At 36.6% G+C, this 7,556-nt stretch overlaps 1 pseudogene; it reads right to left on the reverse strand.

Moving 5' to 3' along the window:
• Window positions 1–322: 322 nt before the first annotated feature.
• LOC132434269 (casein kinase II subunit beta pseudogene) lies at window positions 323–6,706 on the reverse strand (annotated as a pseudogene).
• Between the last annotated feature and the right edge of the window lie 850 nt (window positions 6,707–7,556).

Here is a 7,556-nt window from a genome sequence, read left to right on the forward strand (position 1 = left end):
TTTAAAAATTTCTTCATTATTATGGTACTATTCAGTATTCTTCTCATACATTAATCAATGATGCTAATGTATCTTAATATAAATAATGAATTTTATTTAGTAATTAAATAAATTACCATAGAATTATTTTCAAAATACCTTATGATTTTACAACATTTATATTAGGAGTCATCAAGCTCTAAAATATTTTTCCTGAAGAGATCTGGCAAGATTTTATATAAATTTTGAGTAAATGCTTACTTTTACCTTTTTTCTACTTTATTTCATATTCACATCACAACAATGACTCTTCTAATTTAAAATATAAACCATAGAGATTTCCTTAAAGGTGGCAGGGGAGGACTGGAACTGTCAAAGACAGAGTGACAGGTGGGGTTGGGAATAAGTGAACGGTCTTGACAGACTCAAAGTTGCTGGCAGCTTGGAACTGCACCTGGTAGGACAGTGGATGGATCTTGCAACTGTACACTTTGGACATAAACTGGTTAGTGGGCTGCTTGGGCCGGCATTCAGCATGCACCATGAAGAGCAATGTGAGGGAAACTGGTACCCAAGTAGGGGCCTTCTGTGGGGTGCTGCCTCGATGGTGTCTTAGGTGTGGAATTGTCCATGCACTTGGGGCAGTAGAGCTTCACCAGGGCCTCACCTGGGGTGTCAGAAAGGCTATTGGAAAGCATTGGCTTGTTCTCACAGTGCACGTGGGGCAGTAGCCGAATTCTCCCTGCTGGTACTTTTCCAACATCTGGGTGGTGCCATGGTTTGTGAGGATATAGGTGGTCCGGGTGAACCCATACAGCATCTTGGCTGACTGCTTAATCAGGGTTCTCTGGTTGGGGTTGTCTTCCAGCTCTTCATCAGGCTCCAGGTCCAAGATCATGTCTAGAGCTTGTCTACAGTGAGACACCTGCTCATTGAGTTGACTGAGATTAAATTTGCCCTGGATGGAGTCTTCATCCACTTCACAGAAGAATTCATAGTCATGGAGCCCACAGAACCAGTATAAATAACACTTCCTGATGTTTAAATCATTTTTTTAAATTTGTCATTTATTTTTCCTTACTGATTTCCTGATGCTTCTTTGTCTCTGTAATTTTGCTTTCTTGAGTGATCATAAAAGTCTTTGAAAGTTAGGGTTCTTTTTTTTCTTTTGTTTTGCAAAGCATGTCATGATTAAAATGTGTTTCTACTTATTTTAATGAATTAATAAATAAAAATATAATGGGAATGATATTTTTAATTTCTATGTACTTTTAAGTGTTTATTGAACATAGTATCGGTAAAGACTAGTAACCACATCAAAAGAGTTCAGCTCAATGGACTGATTTCACATGTCAGAAGATACCTGCTTAGTCAGACTCAGATCAAAAACAGAATACCAATAACCTAGCACATTCTCATCTCAGTAAAAATTGTTCCACTTAACTGCTCTCATGACTTCTAAAACCAGAGATTCGTCCTGTCTTTTTTTGTACTTAGTATTGATAAATTATGCATTATGCACATTATAGACGATCAATTCCCATTGTGTGAGTATTCCACAATTTTTACGGCTTCTCCTATGAGTGGATATTTATGTGGGTAGCACCCAGTTTGGGCTTATAAATAATGCTATAATGAATATTCTAGTGCATGCCTTTCAGTGAACTTATGAATGCACTCCTGTTGGGTTTAGGTATATATATAGGAGTGGAGCTGATTATCTTTGGAACTGTGTATCTTCAGCTTTTGTAAATACTGCAGTTTTTCAAACTGTCCTTATGCTTGAGGTTTTTTTTTCTATTGATACCATTTTTTTTTAGTACATCTCTATTGGAGTATAATTGCTTCACAATACCATATTAGTTTCTGTTGCACAACAAAGCAAATCAGCCGTATGCATACACATGTCCCCATATCCCCTCCCTCTTAAGCCTCCCTCCCATCCTCCCTATCCCACCCTTCTAGGTCACCTCAAAGCACCGAGCTGATCTCCCTGTGCTATGCTGCTTCTTCCCACCAGCCAACTATTTTACATTCGGGAGTGTATATACATCAATGCTACTCTCACTTTGCCCCAGCTTCCCCCTCCCACCCCATGTCATCAAGTCCATTTTCTATGTCTACCTCTTTATTCCTGCCCTGCAACTAGGTTCATCAGTACCATTTTTTTTAGATTCCATATATATGCATTAACATATGGTGACATACTTCACTATGTATGACAGACTCTAGGTCCACCCACCTCACTACAAATAACTCAGTTTAGTTCCTTTTTATGGCTGAGTAATATTCCATTGTATATATGTGCCACATCTTCTTTATCCATTCCTCTGTCGATGGACACTTAGGTTGGTTCCATGTCCTGGTTATTGTAAATAGTGCTGCAATGAACATTGGGGTGCATGTCTCTTTTTGAATTATGGTTCTCTCAGAGTATATGCCCAGTAGTGGGATTGCTAGGTCATATGGTAGTTCTTTTTTTAGTTCTTTAAGGACCCTCCATACTGTTTTCCATAGTGGTTGGATCAATTTACATTCCCACCAACAGTGCAGGAGGGCTCCCTTTTCACCACACCCTTTCCAGCATTTATTGTTTCTAGATTTTTTGATAATGGCCATTCTGACTGGCGTGAGGTGATACCTCATTGTAGTTTTGATTTGCATTTCTCTAATAATTAGTGATGTTGAGCATCTTTTCATGTGCCTTTTGGCCAACTGTATGTCTTCCTTGGTGAAATGTCTATTTAGGTCTTCTGCCCACTTTTTAACTGAATTGTTTGTTTGTTTGATATTGAGCTGCATGAGCTATTTGTATATTTTGGAGATTAACCCTTTGTCTGTTGTTTTATTTGCAAATATTTTCTCCCATTCAGAGGGTTGTCTTTTTGTCTTGTTTATGGTTTCCTTTGTTGTGCAAAAGCTTTTAAGTTTAATTAAGTCCCATTTGTTTATTTTTGTTTTTATTTTTGTTACTCTAGGAGGTGGGTCAAAAAAGTTCTTCCTGTGGTTTATGTCAGAGTGTTTTTCCTATGTTTTCCTCCAAAAGTTTTATAGTGTCTGGTCTTACATTTAAGTCATTAATCCATTTGGAGTTTATTTTTGTGTATGGTGTTAGGTAGTGTTCTAATTTCATTCTTTTACATGTAGTTCTCCAGTTTTCCCAGCACCACTTTTTGAAAAGGGTGTCTTTTCTCCATTGTATGTTCTTGCCTCCTTTGTCATAAAACAGGTGTCCATATGTGCATGGATTTATCTCTGGTCATTCTGTCCTGTACCATTGATCTATATTTGTTTTTGTTCCAGTACCTTGCTGTCTTGATTACTGTAGCTTTGTGGTATAGTTTGAAGTCGGGGAGGCTAATTCCTCCAACTCCATTTTTTTTTCTCAAGATTGCTTTGGCTATTCAGGATCTTTTGTGTTTCCATATGAATTGTAAGATTTTTTGTTCCAATTCTGTGAAGAATGCCATTGGTAGTTTGATAGGGATTACACTGAATCTGTAGATTGCTTTAGGCTATATAGTCATTTTCACAATATTGATTCTTCCAATCCAAGAACATGGTATATTTCTCCATCTGTTTTTTGTCATCTTTGGTTTCTTTCATCAGTGTTTTATAGTTTTCTGAGTACAAGTCTTTTGCCTCCTTAGGCAGGTTTATTCCTAGGTATTTTATTCTTTTTGCTGCAATGGTAAATGGGAGTGTTTCCTTAATTTCTCTTTCTGATTTTTTGTTGGTGGTGTGTAGGAATGCCAGAGATTTCTGTGCATTAATTTTGTATCCTGCAACTTTATCAAACTCATTGATTAGTTCTAGTAGTTTCCTGGTGGTATCTTTAGGATTTTCTATGTATAGCATCATGTCATCAGCAAATAGTGATGGTTTTAATCCTTATTTTTCCAATTTGTATTCCTTTTATTTCTTTTTTTTCTCTGATTGCCATGGCTAAGACTTCCAAAACTATGTTGAATAAGAGTGGCGAGAGTGGACATCCTTCTCTTGTTCTTGATCCTAGTGGAAATGCTTTCAGTTTTTCACCATTGAGTATGATGCTTGCTGTGGGTTTGTCATATATGGACTTTATTATGTTGAGGTAGGTTCCCTCTATGCCCACTTTCTTGAGGGTTTTTATAATAAATTGGTGTTGAATTTTGTCAGAAGTTTTTTCTGCATCTACTGAGATGATCATATTGTTTTTATTCCTTAAATTGTTAATGTGGTGTATCACATTGATTGATCTGCATATATTGAAGAATCCTTGCATCCCTGGGATAAATTCCACTTGATCATGGTGTGTGATCCTTTTAATGTGCTGTTGGATTCTGTTTGCTAGTGTTTTGTTCAGGATTTTTACATCTCTGTTCATCAGTGATATTGGCCTGTAGTTTTCATTTTTTGTGATACCTTTTTCTGGTTTTGGTATCAGGGTGTTGGCGGCTTTGTATAATGAATTTGGGAGTGTTTCTCCCTCAGCAATTTTTTAGAAGAGTTTGAGAAGGATTGGTGTTTGCTCTTCTCTAAATGTGCTCTTCTCTAAATGTTTGATAGAATTCGCGTGAGAAGCCATCTTGTCCTGGACATTTTTTTGTTGGAAGATTTTTAATTATGGTTTCAATTTCATTACTTGTGATAGGTCTGTTCATATTTTCTAATTCTTCCTGGTTCAGTCTTGGAAAATTGTACCTTTCAAAGAATTTGTCCATTTCTTCATGGTTGTCCATTTTATTGGCATATGGTTGTTTGTAGTAGTCTCTTATAATCCTTTGTATTTCTGCAGTGTCTGTTGTGATTTCTCCTTTTTCATTTCTAATTTTATTGATTTGTGTCCTCTCCTTCTTTTTCTTGATGATTCTGTCTAAGGGTTTATCGATTCTGTTTATCTTCTCAAAGAACCAGCTTTTAGTTTTATTGATCTTTGCTATTGTTTTCTTCATTTCTATTTCATTTATTTCTGCTCTGATCTTTATGATTTCTTTCCTTCCTCTGACTTTGGGTTTTCTTTGCTCTTCTTTCTTTAGTTGTCTTAAAAGTAACATTAGATTGTTTATGTGAGATTTTTCTTGTTTCTTGAGGTGAGATTGAATTGCTGTAAACTTCCCTCTTAGAACTGCTTTTGCTGTGATGCATAGGTTTTGGGTCATTGTGTTTTCATTGTCATTTGTTTCTATGTATTTTTTATTTCTTCTTTGATTTCTTCAGTGATCTCTTGGTTATTTAGGAGTGCACTGTTTAACTTCCATGTTTTTTTTGTGTTTTTTACAGGTTTTTTCCTGTAATTGATTTCCAATCTCATAGTGTTGTGGTCAGAAAAAATGCTTAATAGGTTTCAATTTTCTTAAATTTACTGAGGCTTGATTTGTGACCCAAGATGTGATCTATCCTGGAGAATGTTCCATGAGTACTTGAGAATATAGTGTATTCAATCACTCTTGGGTGGAATGTTCTATAAATATCAATTAGATCTATGTGGTCTATTATGTCATTTAAAGTTTGTGTTTCCTTATTAATTTTCTGTCTGGATAATCTGTCCATTGGTGTAAGTGAGGTGTTAAAGTCCCCTACTATTCTTTTGTTACTGTCGATTTTTCCTTTCATGGTTGTTAGCATTTGCCTTATGTATTGAAGTGCTCCTATGTTGGGTGCATAAACATTTATAATTGTTATATCTTCTTTTTGGACTGATCCTTTGATTATTATGTAATGTCCCTCCTTATCTCTTGTAAAAGTCTTTATTTTAAAGTCTATTTTATCTGATACAAGTATTGCTACTCCAGCTTTCTTTTGATTTCCATTTGCATGGAATATCTATTTCCATCCCTTCACTTTCAGTCTGTATGTGTCCCTAGGACTGAATTAGGTCTCTTGTAGACAGCATATATATGGGTCTTTTTTTGTATCCATTCAGCCAGTCTGTGTCATTTGGTTGCAGCATTTAGTTTATTTACTTTCAAGGTTATTATCGATATGTATGTTCCTATTACCATTTTCTTAATTGTTTTCGGTTTGTTTTTGTGGGTCTTTTTCTTCTCTTTGTGTTTCCTGCTTAGGGAAGTTTCTTTAGCATTTGTTGTAAACTGTTTTCATGGTGCTGAATTCTCTTAGCTTTGGTTTGTCTGAAAAGTTTTTGACTTCTCCATCCAACCTGAATTAAATCCTTGCTGGGTACAGTAATCTTGGTTGTACGTTTTTTTCTTTCATCACTTTAAGTATATCCTGCCACTCCCTTCTAGCTTGCAGGGTTTCCACTGAAAAATCAGCTGATACCCTTATGGGAATTTCTTTGTATATTATTTTTTTGTTTTTCTCTTGCTGTTTTTAATATTTTTCTTTGCATTTAATTTTTGTTAATTTGATGAATATGTGTACTGGTGTATTTTTCCTAGGTTTTATCCTGTATTGGGACTCTCTGTGCTTCCCGGATTTGGGTGACTCTTTCCTTTCCCATGTTAAGGAAGTTTCCCACTATAATCTCTTCAAATATTTTCTCAGACCATTTGTTTTTCTCTTCTTCTGGGACGCCTATAATTTGAATGTTGGTGCATTTAGTATTCTCCCAGTGGCCTCTGAGATTGTCTTCAATTCTTTTCATTCTTTTTTCTTTATTTTTCTCCTCAGCAGTTATTTCCACCATTTTGCCTTCCAGCTCACTTATTCGTTCTTCTGCTTCCGCTATTCTTTTACTGATTCCTTCTAGTGTATTTTTCATTTCAGTTATTGTGTTGTTCATCTCTGTTTGTTCTTTAGTTCTTCTAGGTCTTTGTTAAACACTTCTTGTATTTTCTCAATCCGTGCTTCCATTCTATTTCTGAGATTCTGAATCATCTTTGCTATCATTACTCTGAATTCTTTTTCAGGTAGATTGCCTATTTCCCTTTCATTTACTTGGTCTTGTAGGTTTTTACCTTGCTCCTTCAACTGTGACATATTTTTTTGCCATCTCATTTTTTTTTTTTTTTAATGAGTAGGTTGTGTTCCTGTTTTACTGGTTGTTTGGCCCAAGGCTTCCAACACTAGAGTTTGTAGACTATTGAGTAGAGATGGTCTTTGTGCTGAGATGAGGACCTCTGGGAGACCTCACTCTGAAGAATATTCCCTGGAGTCTGAGGTTCTCTGTTAGTCCAGTGGTTCAGACTCGGAGCTCCCATTGCAAGAGCTTCCGCCCGACCCCGAGGTCATGAATCAAGATCCCACAAGCCATGTGGGGCAGCAAAAAAAGAGAAAAAAAAGAAGAGTAACAAAGTAAAAATAAAATTAGACTAGGAAACTAACAGACTTATTAGAAAGAATGTAAAAATAAAAATATATATGAATCAACAACTGGAGTGTACATCAGTACCCTATAGTAAAAAAGAGGAGGAGGGAAAAGGAAAAAAAAAAGGTGAGGGAGGGAAGGCCTTGACTGTGGAGAGCGAGGCCTAAGCAAGGGTGAGGTTTGGGTGGTGTATGGGGCCGATGCTCAGGACCCACAAGGCTGGAAAATGTCCTGAGGGCTGTGGGGGATGGGGCTTATACTCAAGGAACAGTAGGAACCCAGGCGTGCCACCCATCCCTGGTCTCAGAGGGTAGGGGACCTCACC

Source organism: Delphinus delphis, chromosome 11, assembly GCF_949987515.2.
Source record: "Delphinus delphis chromosome 11, mDelDel1.2, whole genome shotgun sequence".
NCBI classification, from domain to species: Eukaryota; Metazoa; Chordata; class Mammalia; order Artiodactyla; family Delphinidae; genus Delphinus; species Delphinus delphis.